Below are 16933 nucleotides of genomic sequence, written 5' to 3' on the forward strand. Positions count from 1 at the left end.
CTTCTGACTTGTTCAGATGTACAGTTGAGTAGGTGAGGAACTTGCTGGATGACCAGGTCCAAAGGGCTGTGAATGGAGTTTCAGTCAGTCGGTCACCACAGGTGTTCCCCAGGTCAATCTTCAGGCCAGTTTTGTTTAACGTTTTTATCAGTGCTGTGGATGAGAAGAGTGAAGATATTCACAGTACATTTATGGACATACCAAGCTAGGCAAGACTGTCTGCTTCAGTGTGGGAAGGTTCTGCAGGGTGACCTGCATAAGCTGCATCCGATCTCAAGACATTCACCAAGAATGAATGCTGGATCCCACACCTGGACTATAACAGCCCCATGCAGCATTATAGGCTTGGGGAAGGCTGGAGGGAAGGTTGCCTGGTGGAAAAGAGGGCAGAACATAATCAGTAGGTTTGGTTGTGCTGGGCTTGAACTAAAATTTAAACTGGACAGGAATTTGTTTTCCTTCTTTGCCTGTTCATCTGTAAGAATTTACGTCTCCAAATACAGGCCAAGCATTTAGCTTCTTTGAGTGACCAGTAAAAAGAAAAATATCTGCAGTATGCTCTGGGAAGGTAACAGAGTTTAAGATCACTTCTTACCAGAGTGAAAGCTCCTTTCGGTGTCTGGGCTGCAGTTGGCATGAATGAATTCTGGAGTGAATTAGATATTGCATTCAGCTTTTTACAGTCCACTGTGTGGTATTGTGAGCTGTGTTAGACAAATCTCAACGGGCAGGACATTGACATCCTGTGTTAAACATGCTGAAATCCATGTAGTGAAGCACATCTCAATACATTGAGACGAGAAAAGGCAATTCTGAACCGCTTATCGCTATTGTAGAAATAGATAACAGAATGGATGATTGCTCCAATAAGGATGTTGTATGAGAAAAGTTCAGGGAAGCTCTCCTGTTTGGAAACGGAGGATATCAGCAATTGGGAATAATCCTAGGAATACATCCAGAAGGGAAAATGGTTATGTAAGGAGAGTATGTTGCTGCACTTTATTTCTAGATTTGGAATCACTGTCAAGTTGCTTCGTTTACTATAGATCTTGCAGCAAGCACTTCTGGAAGCAATTTTTCCACGACCATGGGCTTTTTCAGTACTATCATGTTTTGGAGATATATTTCTCAAAGAAGTTACAATTGTCTCAGCAGGAAATACACCATAATAAGTAATGTTGTGGAAAGAACATCATTTGGTCTGAGGTGTTTCTTGTAGCTCCTGCCTCACTGCAGTCGGGCAGGGAGCAGGTCAGGCTGTGAGACATTTCATCTCCTACATAAGCCAAAGTGTAGCAGTGATTGCACGCTCCACTGTGGTGGTAGCACTGGTTGTTTTTGCTGCACATCTTTCTAGTGATTTCTAGAAACGTTTACATGCCTGTGTGCTTGTCAAAATCTTTGTCCATTATACTACCACTTAGTAAAGAGAATTTCAGACAGCCAAATTTTCCAGCTTGCATTAAAATGAATCACATCTAGGCAAGCTGAGTTAAGGCCAAGTCCTAAAAAATGTTGGGCAATATTCATTAGCTCTGCTTTTTGCCTGTACACTTGCTGCTTCTTTGGAGCCCCTTTAGTGCAAACTGTTTCAATGCATGCTTAATACATATTAAGTTAGATATTCTGTCACCTGCAGGTTGCACAGAGGCAGCATTATAACTATTCTGGAGAACAGTAATGAGTTGTGATAAATTCAAGTTGAAGTTCAGAGGATCTCTACGTGGCAATAAGAGATGGATCAGTCAGTCTTCAAAAAAAGAAGCAGTCCAAGTATCTTCTATATAGAAGAAAAACTATATTATTATTATTGTGGGGTTTTTTTTGAGGCTGAAAAATAGGTTCAGAGCTTAGTGAAATGGTTTAAGGAATAGGATCTAGCTCCTGCTGGTGAGCAGAGGACTGAAATTCCTTCATTTTGTGTATGTGATGCCGGCTCTAAGACTCAGTTGAAGATTTTTTCTGCTTCTTCCACCAAGTACAATTTTAGTAGTTGAGAGAGAAACTAAATATAATTCCTCTAGTTTCTTTATTCTAATTAACATTCCTGAGGTGGAAAAAATAACCTGCTATATCAACAGCCATCTTGTTAAGATGGCATTCTGTATCACTCAGATATTTTCTGTATCAAATTGCTCCTACTGGACATAATAACTGAGCTTTTCCATTTGCAGGAGGTGTTTGGGGGTGATTATTAGCAATGGGCTTAGGGAATGTATGATCCTTTTGCTTTAAGCAAATGTACTGTCTGGTCCAAATCCACAACAAGTAGCCCTCACAGAAAGATAACGTTTAAATAAACCAAGCAGAAAATCTAAAATGATGGCTGAGATAAGAAATATGCCCATAAATATTCACATGTGTTGACGAAGCTGATAATTTTAATGGACCAAGAGGTCTCCTGGAGCAGAATGAATCATAGAATGACAGAATGGCCTGGGTTGAAAAAAGGGCCTCAAAGATCATTGAATTTCAACCTCCCTGCTGTGGACAGAGTTGCCACCCACTAGAGCAGGCTGCCCAGAGCCACATCCAGCCTTGAATGAACTGAATGACTGAACTGTGAAAACTCTTACCAGCCTGTGTAACAAAAACAAACAAACAAACAAACAAAAACAAAAGAAGGATCTAGTAAAGCTAGAGCTGAAAAAGGAATTCTGGTGCAAGCAAGCTATTTGCCTAAAGGTGTGGACCAGAAGTGGGATTATCTAAATAAGGCTGAGGGTTCAGGAGAGAATGAAATATCAAGGCTTAGTTTTATCTCTTTTTCCCAATATACTTCGAGATTATGTTCCCGTAGTTGTTATATTCATTCAATACAGAAGCATAAAGCACTAAGTTTATTCTAGGAAGTAATGATGACAACAGTAGGAAAAACAGTGGAACAAGTTTAGTCTGAGTCCATTGAGGTGGTTGTTATTCTGTGGTGACATCCTTGGCACTGCTTTTTTAAATGTTTGTTATCTATGTCAAGATACTGGTGGCAGAAGTGGCTGCTGGTGCTGCCTTTCCACTTGTATCATATTACGTTGATCTCCTACGGTAGATCATGAATATACATCAACAGGACGTCCAGCTGGCGTCCTGTTACGAGTGGTGTCCCCCAAGGGTCAGTTTTGGGGCCCATCTTGTTTAATATCTTTATTGATGACCTAGATGAGGGAATTGAGTGTACCCTCAGTAAGTTTGCAGGTGACACCAAGTTGGGAGGATGTGTCAAACTGCCTGAGGGTAGGGAGGCCCTTCAGGGGGATTTGGATAGGCTGAATAGCTGGGCTGAGCTCAATGGGATGAGGTTCAATAAGACCAAGTGCCGGGTCCTGCACTTTGGCCACAATAACCCCATGCAATGCTATAGGCTTGGGGCAGAATGGCTTGAAGAATGTACAGAGGAAAAGGACCTGGGGGTGTTGGTTGATGCTCGGCTTAACATGAGCCGGCAGTGTGCCCAGGTGGCCAAGAAGGCCAACGGCATCCTGGCCTGTATTAGAAATAGTGTAGCCAGCAGGAGCAGGGAGGTGATCATCCCCCTGTACTCAGCTCTGGTACGGCCGCACCTCGAGTACTGTGTTCAGTTTGGGCCCCTCACTACAAGAAGGACATTGAGGCCCTGGAGCGTGTTCAGAGAAGGGCAACAAAACTGGTGAGGGGTCTGGAGCACAAGTCTTATGAGGAGCAGCTGAGGGAGCTGGGATTGTTTAGTCTGGAGAAGAGGAGGCTCAGAGGAGACCTTACTGCACTCTACCACTTCCTGAACGGGGGTTGTAGTGAGGAGGGAGTGGGCCTCTTCTCCCTGATAAATAATGACAGGACGAGAGGGAATGGCCACAAGTTGTGCCGGGGAAGATTTAGATTAGATTTGAGGAAACATTTTTTCTCTGAAAGAGTGGTCAGGCACTGGAATGGCCTGCCTAGGGAGGTGGTTGAGGCACCATCCCTAGCGCTGTTCAAGAAGCGTTTAGATGAGGTGCTAAAGGATTTAATTTAGTAGTTGGGTAGGGATAGTGATAGGAGGATGATCTTGTAGGTCCTTTCCAACCTTATGAACCTATGAACCTATGAACCTACATCTCCTGGGAGGCAGCAGAAGTCAGAATGAGCTGTATGCTCCACGTGAGTGCTGGAGTCAGATTCAGTCCTTTTGGACTGAACCGCTGTTGAAACACCAACCCAGCCATTGAAACGGGTCTGGATAAGTCCCACTCAGCTGCCCTCTTCAGATTTGCCATAGATGTCTTTGGAGAAAGAGCAAAACATGGGAGCAGGAGCTGCTAAAACAGCAAGTATCATTTGTTTTCCTGGAACGTCCGTTTGTGCAGAATCATAAAGAAATCACATTTGAGCCCATATACTTTCCGAAGTGTTCTGCCTTAACAAGAAGTTTTTATAAATGCCTCTTAGGGTTATTCAATGCACTGAATGCAGTAGAGGGTAACTGAGGTGTGAATAGGTGTAATTTCTGAGTAAAAATGTCCGGAGTGTGTCTGTTAATGCTGATGGTCAGCTCTAGAAGAACACGAATTCATACATGCAAGTCTTTCAGAATAGTATTTAAACACAATTTGGTTTAGTAGGTAAGTTTAACAAAGTTTACAAGTTGCCCTGATTACTATCATGTACAACATACACTAGGCTTTCCAGTTAGTGCTTTTCAAGGAAGAAGTTTATGAAGAGCTTGTATAAGTAGAAGCCCACAGAAAATCCTGGTTTTTTTTTAAATATTCTTCATATTGTAGAAGTAGCCTTGTTTTTTCATAATCACAAGTTGTCAGTTTTCTATATGGAAAAGAAGAATTTGTCTGAACTGTGTTTGCTGTGAGAGCTAGAACTATGTAGGTCCAGTTTACAATTACATTAATATTTGACCAAGCGACTTTTTTTGAAGCCTTTCTTTTCTTCTTCATGTTAACAAACACTGGAATAAATAGCAAGATGGGAATACTCTGAATCGTATCAGTAGTTGTTAACACTTGAAAAATAGAAAAAAACAACTTTAACCTAGGCTAATTTTCCAGCGTGGATCTTAACTGCCAACATTAAGTCTGCCTGTAATCTATCAAAAACTCACATTTTGTCATCCTGAACCTTGGAGCCATTTGGCTTTGACTTGATGGCTCCGTTCCATCCACAGTTACACAATTAAGGAAAATCCATTACATAAAAGTAATGGTGTATAGAGCTGCAGTTCCTAAAAGGAAGAATGTCCGTTGTTTTGATTTATTGTCTCATTGTGGAGAATTCTGTTGAAGCTTTAGATATTCCAGCAAGTTGACTTTGTAAAGCAGCCAGACTATGACTGGGTAATTAAACTGTGAATAACACAGTGTTGCGAAGAATGACAGGTCCAGAAACACTCAGCTGCTTCTGAAATAATGCAGTCGTTTTTCATACATTGGAATCAAACTAAATGCAGCATTAAAAAGGTTACAGGAAAATTTAAATATCTCCCATTGGGAAAGTGATTTGCAATTATTTTGGCATTCAAAATTCCATGTAGCCATGAGCTTGCCTGTAAAATGGGGAAGTACTTCATGTGGTTGAGGAGACAGCATCTGAGTTCATTTTCTGATGTTAAAATTTGGCTTTATTAAATGAAAAAAGAAATATAATTCTGTTCTATGTCTAGGTTTCCTGGTTCTTAATCACAAAAATATGGTTTGTGTAAAGGTTTGCCACGTTCAGAGTGAACATGGTTTATTTACTTTTACTTTAAACATATGCTATTAATGATGCACTTAGACTTTTGAATTTGTTTTCATAGTATCATGGAGTCACAGAACCATTTGAGTTGGAAGGGACCTTTAAACGCCATCTAGTCCAACTCCCCTGAACTGAAGAGGGATGCCTACAGCTCCATCAGGTCCTCAGAGCCCCGTCTAGCCTGACTTTGAGCATCTCGACGAATGGGGCACCCAATAAGTTACTAGGCAAACTGTGCCAGTGCCTCACCATGCTCTGTTAAAGACTTTTTCATTATATCTAACCTAAATCTACCCTCTTTAAGCTTGAAATCATTTCCGTTTTTCTGTCACCACAGACCCTGCTAAAGTCTGTCCCTTTCTTTCCTGTAGCTCCCCTTCAGATAATGAAAGGCTGCTCTCAGGTCACCTCACAGCCTTTTCTTCTCCAGAGAGAGCTCCAGCTCTCTCAGGCTGGTCTCATAGGAAAGTGTTCCATCCCTTGGATCATTTTTGTGGCCCCTTCCCTGGATGCACTGCAACAGCTGCATGTGGATGCAGGACTCCAGGTGAGGTCTCACCAGCTCAGAGCAGAGGGGCAAGATCATTACCCTTGCCCTATTGGCAATGCATCTTCTGGTGCACCCAGGATATGGGATATTTCTGGGATGCAAGGGCACGCTGCTGGCTCATGTCCAGCTGCCATCCACCAGTACCTCAAAGGTATTTTAATCTGTTTCTGGCAGATGAAGTGAAACAGCATGTATCTGATGAAATTCAAGCTTAAAGTTCAGTAATGCAGAAGTTATGTAGTGAACAATGCATTGAACAACTGAGCCAAATTCATCAATTTTCCCTTGAATTCTGTCACAAATTCTCTGAGGTTAAAATTTTCATTGGAAAAATGTAAGTTCATGCTCTACATCTTGCTTAGTTGAACCAGTTCCATTCCGAATTTTTAGAGCTATTTCTTAATGGAAGAGAACTTTTCTCTTATCTAAGGGGACTCTAGAAGGAATTTATTTATTTTCTATATCAGAAGGGAGTGGATGTTGTCCTGCTTGTATGCTAAAAATAGATTAATTATGGCTCATGGTGAGAAAATGGATACATATATAAGATATTGAGTTAATTAAATTCTCATGATTGGCAGCATTTACCAATCTGAAACTGTAAGGAGAATTTAACTGGAATTTTTTCTTCAATATGTAAAAAATGTTTTGTCTGCTTTTACAGTGGATCACACATTAATTAATAGTATTTGGTATCCTTGTAATAATTTAATCCTTTCAACTGCAGGAATGGCTGCTGCAAGCAAGTGGAAATTGCACTATGGCTTTTGGGGAAAATTTAAAAGTTGTATTTTTTAGTAAGGAAGTTACATTTTGCCCAGTGGGGGGACTCTGAAGGGTAGCTATGCCATCCAAAAAACAGTAAAAGCAGATATACCACAGAGATTCGGATTTAGAAAGTCTGTCCATATCGGTCAGGTGGTGTCCCACAAATTCAGCACGAGAGATTGACCCCAGGGTACTCAGAGAGCTGGTGTATATCTTTGCAAGATCTATCCCTATTACTTTTCCAATGCTGTGGGAATTTGGAGAGATCCAGTAAAGTAGGAGCTGAAAAACTTTCACCTGATTTTCTAGAAAGGAAGAAACAAAGTAAAGAGTAGCTGTTGCATGGTGCTCAAGAAACAGCATCAGAATGCAATACTTGCACACAGTCATGTGTGTGAATGCATGACTGTAATTTGTTTTGCTAATTTTAGCTACCTGTCACTGCAGCCAATTTGTTGCCTATTGTTTGTTCTGTTTTCTTGGTGCAGAAATTCATCTCTTTCTCCCATTTCTGTTGGATGAAAACATGGCAGTTTTTAGTCACTCTGGATTCTTTACTAGCACAAATCACTTTTGTTTTATTAACATAAATGGAAACAGCAGTCTGCAGGCCCCATGTAGGTAGCCCCATGTTTTCATGATTTGATTTTGCTGTTAAAGACCGTAGGTCATAAGATACCTTTAGGAATTCTGCAAAACTGGAGAATTTGAGGCCATTGCTCCCATGCAATTAATTGGATAGAAAAATAGTTTCTTCTTTTCATACTGTGTTGACTTCTGAGCTTTGGCAAAAACCAAGACAAAGGGAGTTTGTATCCACAAATACAAGACTTAAATAAAACACACAGAATCCTAAACTAGCAAATGGCTTGCAGATGCCTCATAGGTTTGGAAACTGGAGAGATCATATGCTGTTCAGTGTTTTGTAGCCTCAGAAATGAATCTTCCTACTCATTGGCTATGATCAAAACCAATCCCCTTGTTTGGGCTAACTGAACTCATCTGATATTAAAGAGAAGGGCTGAATAAACACTGTTTTGTGTCAGCAGATCCCTCTAGACAATGCTGACACATATTTTCAGGATGAAGCTGAGCAGAACATCTTGCCTCTGTCAACATAGTATCCTTCTAACTGTTTGCCTATAAATTTACTTTTTAAAAGTAAGACCTTTATTTTTGTTCTAAATTTTTTGAAGCAAGGCAAATATTGTTATTCGGAAATTTGTTCCTTTTGTTGCAAGTTCTACCACATTCCAGCATCTTGGAATGAATAAAACAATTGCAGCAATACAGTACATTGTTGTATAGCATACCCTTTAATTTAATCAGTTTCATGTAATGAGGGGCAAGTTGCCAGTAAATAATGCAATTATATACTCTATACATTTTCAATGCAGTAAGCATTGCAGGAGAATGGCTCCAAGACAGAAAACAAAACAATCCTTCAGGCTTTTGTAAGCAATCACAAATAATATGGTTTTGCACACTGCCCAGGCATCTTCATAAACGGAACTGTTGCTTACAAAAGCTTACAAAAGCAACAGTGCGTATATTTATTTACCATCATCCTGCTCAGTCTATGTATCCTATAGCACTGAAGATTTTCCTTTTTTGATCTCTTCTTATATTCAGTGAAAACAAACTATTTCTGAGGGAGTACAGTTAAAATAATCCAAAGATTTGACATTCATCTGTCGGGCTACTGAGATGTTCACAGTGCAAGCTTGATCACTTGTACATTCAGCAATATTCCCTTTCAGTTTGACTACAGCAGTATGCTGGTGATGGCAAGCTTCCACTGTGCAAATGACATGTTCACTTCCTTCATTCGTTGCATGCATTTACCACTGTTTGCATGACAGCTGTATTTCCACGTGAACTTGTCGAGTGATAGAAACGAGCTCCACAGAGCACTTATGAGAATAACACACATCCATTCACAAAATCTGCTTGTGATTTTGAATCAAAGTGAAGTGCCTCTCAGTCTTCAGAGGTCTATGTTTCTTCAAATATTGAGCTGCATATGCCAGGTACTGGACTGAAAGCATTTGCCATTTTACATTTTGGACGCGTAATCCATCACCACTTATTTTCTTCTGTGTACTCCTGTAAAAGTGAGATGAGATTCTGTGAAAGCTGTCTTGCACTAGTTACATTCTTTCCAAATTAAGCATCACTTATTTTACCATTTGTTTGAGTTGGGTTTGTTTTTCATCTTAGCAGGGACATTTCTGTGGTCCTCCTCTATTCTGTTTGCAGTTTTGAACACTTATCCCCAAGTCGCTTTAACAAGCAGCAAACCACAAGAGAAAGGATAGCTGCTAGCATCCAATGAATTTGTTCAGCTGTATTTTTAACTCTCATTTCCAAAGATCTATCATTTCTGTCACCCTCATATGCTTTTTTTTAATTTCCCCCCAACCTGCTTTGGTTCATTTGTGATCCCTTACTGTAATTCCTTTTCTTCCTTTAATTCTCTTCACCTAGCTTTATTATGTGAATTCATTTTAAGGAAGTTTCACAGCTGTGATAAGCCTTTTATCCTCTTCTTGAATGCCTTTAGGGACATCTTACTTCCTCTCCACCCCCTGGCGGTGCTTCATTCCATCCTTACTCTAAAGAATAACTCAACATCTTGGTCAATGTAGCTTATCATTTTGGCTCTTCAGCGCTGAACATCAGTGAAGTGGGCTGCTCTGGCAGGCGCAGATCCATCCTTAATGCTTCGGGTTGTATTTCTGTGTGTGTGTTCTTGTCTTCTTTTTGAAGAGCTTTTCAAAAACTGCAAGGCACCAGTGTTGCTCAGAAGGCCGTTCACAGCAACTGAGGAGTTGCTGGTTTCCTACAGAGGAGGGCAGTGTTGTTCATGCAGTAACCACCGAAGTACTGTATTCACAGCAAACGCTACAAGACTCGTCTTGGAAATGTCTGATTTGAAGACTATTGGAAAAAATCATTATGTCCATCCATTTCCTGCTGGCGTTTGCTCCCACTTGTTAAACCTGCCAAGGGAACAAGAAGATGCAACCTGAGCATTTCCAGAGCGGATGCATTTAGATCTTGGTTTAAATGGTTTTTTTTTTTTTTTGAACAAAATTTGATCTGTTTTAGTTATAAGTAGAAAACCCAAAATTTGGTGTTTCCTGAATTATTTTTGAATTCCATAGAAATAAGTGTGGGTGGAAGTGTGAAGTCTTTGTTCTGTTTCGTTGCTGAATAGTAATGTGTCTCAAGTTACAGCATGGCTGAGCAGCCAGCAGAAATATGTTCTCATGTAGAGGGCAGACTCTTCAAAAAACCACAGTTCATCCATCACCAGAAGAGTAACAAAGGACAAATGTCTTTCTAAAGTCAACTAAGGCTGTAACATTTTAAATGTATGTGTATTTCTCATACAGTGAATATGTGAGAAAGTAGACCCTCAAATGATACTCGGGATAATGAGTTGTGCAGTTTTTTGAGAATGTATTTCAAGCTGTTAGTGGCTGTAAAGATCTGCTTTTCAGCGGTGTTGAGTGAGGAACTCACTCAGCCCAGAAGCAATATATGAATGCTGAGCATCACTAATGAGTTAAACAGAATCTTAGGCTACGAACAGGCTGCAAATTTCTGTTTAGCTGAAGTTTCACTTAATTTCCTCTTTTTTTTTAATAGAAGTAGGGAAAAATGTTATTCTTCTCATTCTTCAATTAAAACAAGCAGGGAAAACATGTAAAGCAGATGGAGAGAGATACAATGGAGAAGAGTTCAGCAAATAGAAGTACTTTTCACTTTGTGCTCTAAGCATTCACTGAACGTACCCAAACTTTAGGCAGAATATTACTGGAATGTTAGTGTCCCCCTATAGATGATGATTCCAGAAGGGCCTCAGAAAACAATTTGAAGAGTCTATGTTAGTCTTCTCCAGGGAGTGTTTTAGTTTCTGCGAGTATACAAGAAACCTTGTTTTCTAACTTGGATGCCTTTTTTGGTGGGTGAAAAATCTTTCTAAGGTGACTGGACCTGGAACCTGGACATACTTGAGAAATGAACCCATTCCAACCTCATGAAGTTCAACAGGACCACGTACAAGGTTCTCCACCTGGGTCAGGGCAATCCCAAGCACCAATACATGTTGGGCAGAGAATGACTTGAGAGTGTTGGTTGATAGACGATTCAGCATGAGCCCTCAGTGTGTGCTTGCAGCCCAGAAGGCCAACTGTATCCTGGGTTATATCTATAGAAGCATGATACCTGGGATAAAGAATCCTAGGCTCTGCAGTACAAAGGAGACATGGACATAACGAAGATAGTCCAGTAAAGGGATGTGAAGATGGCTGAAGGAAATGGACCCCTCTCCTAATACTGAAAGGCTGAGAGAGCTGGGAATGCTCAGTGTGGAGATAAGAAGACTCAGGAGGGTCTTAACAATGCATATAAATAACTAATCAGGTGGATGAAACCAGGCTCTTTTCACCCAGTGACAGAACAAAAGGCAGTGGGCACAAACTGCAACAAAGAATGTTCCTTCTGTGCACCAGGAGGAACTTCTGTGCTGTTTGGGTGACAGAGAAGTACAGACTACCAGTATTTACAAGAATATAAATTCAACAATCTCTATGACACTTCTCACATGGAGCCTGCTTCTGATGCATGTCAGAAATAAGATGCAGAGCTAGAGGCAGTTCTGTCCTGATCCACAATGTGTTTTGATTGTATACAGCAGGAGAGCTGCTGACAGAATTCTCTCTAACTCTCTAGAGGTTGTAGAAGAAAATGGGCTTTCAAATATTTATCCACAGCTTTCTTAAAAACCAAAAATCCAATATTCATCCAGCCTTCATTCTAGTTCTTATTTCTTAGTGACTAAGAAATAGCATTTATTTCCCTGATTCTGACATATTCTGCAGAGAGATATCTATACCAATATGACCACATACTCTTCTGTGGTTTCCTTTATTTCTTCTGAAAACTCAGCTTACTTCTGTTTCTTATGTTCACCCCTTTGGTCTCCTACTATCAAATTCCCCCGAAATCACAGAATCATAGTTGGAGAGGGCCTTTAAAGAATTTGGTTGGCTTTCTGGGCTGTGAGGGCACATTGCTGGCTCATGTCCAATTTCTCATCCACCAGTACACCCAGGTCTTTTTTGTCAGGGCCGCTCTCAATACTTTCACCCCTCAGCTTGTATTGGTAAAAAAAACTTGAAATACTTTTTTTTCTTTTCCTCCCTATGTATCGAACAGCCACATACTTTCCATTAATTCATTTTCTAGGTTATCTGACCAGATGCTCAGAAAGCAACTAAGTGGAAGAGCAAATCTGAACCCCCAAAACTACAGTCTAAGTTGTATCTGTTGTCTCTTGGGTCTCAAATTCCTTCAAGGTTGAACTGTGTGGGGAGTTTGAATGGGAAGCAGCCTTGTTGCCTAAGACCTAGCTCAGGCAAAGAAATGATTCCTGTATTCAATGAGATTTTGCAGAATGAACTCCAGGAGGCAGCCCCACTCTGCTCATTTTGTCGTGGAGTGGAATTATTGGGTCTACTTCTTTATTTTGCAAATCTGTTTCGTGATTTTCAGTACTGTCAGTTCCCTAAGCTGGACTAAATGGCAGTTATTACAGACTTGTCTTTAATTGTCAGTTACTCACTCAGCAGGTAGATGAAAATATTCTCCAAACATTTTGAATTATCTCTAACAGAGCTGTGTGTGGAAACATACCCTTCAGACAGGACTCACAAAAGAAAAGGTATCAGCAAACATTTGGAAGGTTTTGAATTGGATAAAACAAGTTACAGAATTAAAAAAAATATATGGCTAAGTACAAGACTGGTACTAAAACACAGGCAAGCAGTTTGAATTTGGTGATTTGATAGAGAATTTATGGTGCAGGAAAGAAAAGAGAGATGGGAGACAATATGAAGAAGGTTCAAATGATTCTGGGTGGGAGAGGCTAGGTCAGGGATGGGTTAGGAGAAGCTGAACAAAAGAATATATTGCCAGCTTTTACGATCACTGAAATTTTGTAACACACTTTCCTTTGCATGTGTAATAACCATTGAACAACTGTCAGAAGGGAGAAGGAAGGAGGGAAGTGTATGGGAACTGCTAAATCACAGCCTGAACCACTGATTGGTCACCTGAGGTGAGCACCGAGTCAGCCATGGGGCCACAGGTGAAGGTGATATACCTGTGTGACTGGAAGGGGTGGAGCCTGGCTCCACCTCTCCCAAACCCCATTTAAGGGCTGACCACCACCGGGGAAGGATCTCTTCTCGGAGATCCCTCCCATGTGGAGTCCCCTGTGAGCTTTGACATCCTGAAGGTGAGCCATCTTCTCTTTTGTACTACTTGTATACTATCTGTATAGAACTACTCAAAATATACCATCATCTCTACTATTTCTTTGTGAAGTACCATCCTTGGGAGTTATTTACTCCACAGGAAGGCAGTGAACAACTGTGGGAGAAGGACAGAGATGTGGAGAACTAGACAGAGGCCACTGTCCGAAAGCCTGGTATGATGGCCATAGGTATTTTGGTGCAGCATAGGAATGTGCAACTTGAAACTGCTGGAGGTGTTGGATCCCATCCTCTGTGATTGTACTGCACAAGCCTGTTCACCTCTCAGCCCTAACATATCTTCACAAGGCTTTCCCTGGCTCTGCAGACATCTCATTCAATGCACCTCTTGATTTGGTTCTTACTTGTGCAGGTCCCAGATTGGCTGAGGTATTGTGGGGCAGAGCACAGTATGGCCTGTACTGGAGTGATGCTGGTGGCTGTGCTAGGTGTTAAGTAAGTAGTGCTTGAGCCCCTTCCTCAATTCTGCTAGTTTACTTACATACAGACATGGCCTAAAGGTCAGTTGGATGATACCTCCTTGACAGTGTATTCCCTTAGGCTATTCACCACTAACGTAACCCAGGTTAACCCAGACTTTACCCTTGCTCGTTCTCCAGTTAATTAATAGAACTATTGCCAAATTCATGTGGCAAACTGTAGTTGCTTTTTGGGCTTTTGACACTGAATGAAATGTAGCCATTCACTTTCTTTGTTTTATATCTTCAAACAATGCTTGAGCTTTATTAAATGGGGGAGACCACAGGCTATCACTTCAAGTAGTTAATATGTTGTGGTTACTATTCAGACAAGAAAACCCTGCTTGGATGTACTTTAAAGAAATACTGAAGTCTTGCTTGTTTGAAGGTGATTTTGGCCATCTTCGATGACTTGCTATCAAAAAGCCAGTTCTGTTTGTTTTTTTCTCGGGAAACATACAGCCAAAGCAAATCAGTCCATAGCACTACCTGACATTTGCTAACAGGAGTCTCAACTGTCATCTGTATTTTCTGGCCATTCATGTCCTCATCCCAAATTGCTCCTTTCTAAGTGCAGGGAACTTAGTATGCCTGATGATTAAAGTAAAATTGTATGTGTACTTAAGTCTTTCTAAATACATGTGTATGTATATATGTGTGAATGAAGGTTAACACTTTTTTTTCTTGAGTACGTGCCTTGAGGAAAGCTAGTGAAAAATATAGTCCCCAGTAAGCTAGAGAGATTATGCTTTCACACCAGTTTTAGATAATCATGGTGAAAGAGACTCCATATTACCTTAAGAAAGAATTGTTGTATTTCAAACTAGGGAGAAAAATGTGGTAGCTGTCTGAATGGATGTCTAGTGTTAAGGCCACATCATAGCCAAAGATCTTAGTGGCCAAGTATATTAATTAGGAGATTTTTTTCTTCCAAAATTTCTTTCACTACTGCAAACACAGTTTAAATGGATTTGCTACTTTATCCCAAGATCTTGACAACAGATAAAGGTAAATCAAGGAGATCTGTCATGCAAAAATATCATTCCCGAGGATCTCCATGTCTATACCAAAGTACAGTGCCTTTAGACAAATGTTGCATTTCAGGCATCCTGCCCAGGATGGCCCTGCCTGTCAAGTCCAGCCCTGTGAGAAGAAAATGACCTCCATCAGTCAGCATTACAAAACAAGTTCCCTAACATTCGATGAATAAATGTTAACAATTCCCTAAAATCCTAGGTGTCTTTGTCACTTGTGAATTTGAAAAGGAGACCTCAGTGATGGTGATGAAAATAGTGCATTTAGATTCCATTACTTTTTGCAATTCTGTAATTTCTATCTCAGAATTTGTTGTGTTTTGGAAATTGTTTCCCACTGCAAATGTTACCCCTGAAGCCACCTTTTGAAGAGTACTCTGGAATCTATTCATTTTTCTGGGGCTTGGAGCCATCACCAACCAATTGTAAAAAAGTTTCTGTTTTGGAGGGAGTATAGTCAAAGCATACTGTTTCTCTTAAATTATTTGGAAACATCTTGTTCAAAATACACAGAAAAATCTTGAAAATACTCAGCAAATTTTAACCTGGTTAACTTGGCTCTGGATTTTAATCTGTCCTTTCAAGTAAAATTGGTTTTTAGATTTCATCAGCTAAAGAAATAAACTAATTAAAAAATATTCAGAATGGTGATTCCCCTGAGATCATATATCTTTCCACCTGCAGGAAATATTTAAACTGTTTATCCTTCCTTCCTCTAAGGCCATTTTCCTGTAGATTTTTCATTAATTTAAACATTAGCTTTTTTTAAGGCTACAGAAAAGTTTAAATTTCTCTTATTTTTCTTGATTTTTCTTTCTTTCCATTTTTTTTTTTATTTTTATTTGGGTTGGAATTTTTTAGCATGTTTCCAAATAAATCAAAATGGATCAATAATAGGTAGGTACTTCCAGGTAAAAAATATATTAAGGCCAGCTTTCTGTAATAACCTTTCTTATTTCAGATTTGTCCTAGTCCAGAGCACTACTACATACTACTACTACTGGAGTTTTAGGTAGCTTAAATCCATATAAAATCAAGGAAGCATAACTAATCTATAACAACAGAGTATTCAATTTATTCCTTAAAGCTTCTTCAGGAAAAAAAGAAAAAAACAAATTTATTTACTGGAAAGTCTTAAATAGAGGAGAGAATATTAATGTCCATTATTTTTACTAGACATATTTGTGAATCTCTTCTCTCTTTCCCAGCATTGACCTCAAACTGCCATGATTATGTCAGTCTTGTTACACTCACAGAGTTTCTCCAATGTCAGATAACATGTGAGTTTTCAAAACTCTTCTTTCGTATCCTACAGAACCTCTCTTTTTGAACTAAATAGAAAATTATCATAACTTCTTAGCATTTTTGAGAAATATACATGGGAATAGGCATGTCTATTTGATATCTCAGTGCTGTGTCCATTTGCAAAGACATTTAGATAAGCACTTAGCTTACTGATAGCCTGGTTTCCCTTTAGTGGAATGTATGTTGTCTGGTATTGTTGTTCAGCCCTTACTCATCAGCCTAGATAATTATTTCTCTGTTAATCAAAGGATAAATGTCAGATTATTTTCTCTTCCTATTAACTCCATGCCTATTCCTGCCAAGAACTGTAAACTTTGGTACAAAACTTCCACTTCCTTCTTTGTTGACTCTTTGGAAAAACAACACAAAACTGAGTGTTTCAGGTGCTATCTGTGGCATTTACTCCCATCCTGTCACTGCCATGGAAATACAAGTCAGGGTTAGCAAATAGTCACAATTCAGTCATCAAACAAGAGGAAACACCTGGATCCAAGCACAGCCAGCAAGGAAACACGTACCACTTGCTTATCACAGAGAAATGCTCAGATGCTTTGTGATCTCAAAGTGGTTGCAAGGAAACCCTATTTCTAACAGCATCCCTATGGGAAAAGTGCCAGCTGACATGTACTTGAGAGCTGATCTCTCCAGGGGGAGCACCCTTCCCATCACACACAATATAGCCACATGCCACATTGGTGCTTTTCACTGCTTTAAATTTGCCTATGTTCTTATGTTGGCATTCAGGGGAGGGTGGGAATGGTGGGAGTCACATCC

The sequence above is a fragment of the Cyrtonyx montezumae genome, unplaced genomic scaffold (genome assembly GCF_038088225.1).
Source record: "Cyrtonyx montezumae isolate F1298 unplaced genomic scaffold, pur_monq_1.0 scaffold_36, whole genome shotgun sequence".
Lineage (NCBI taxonomy): Eukaryota > Metazoa > Chordata > Aves > Galliformes > Odontophoridae > Cyrtonyx > Cyrtonyx montezumae.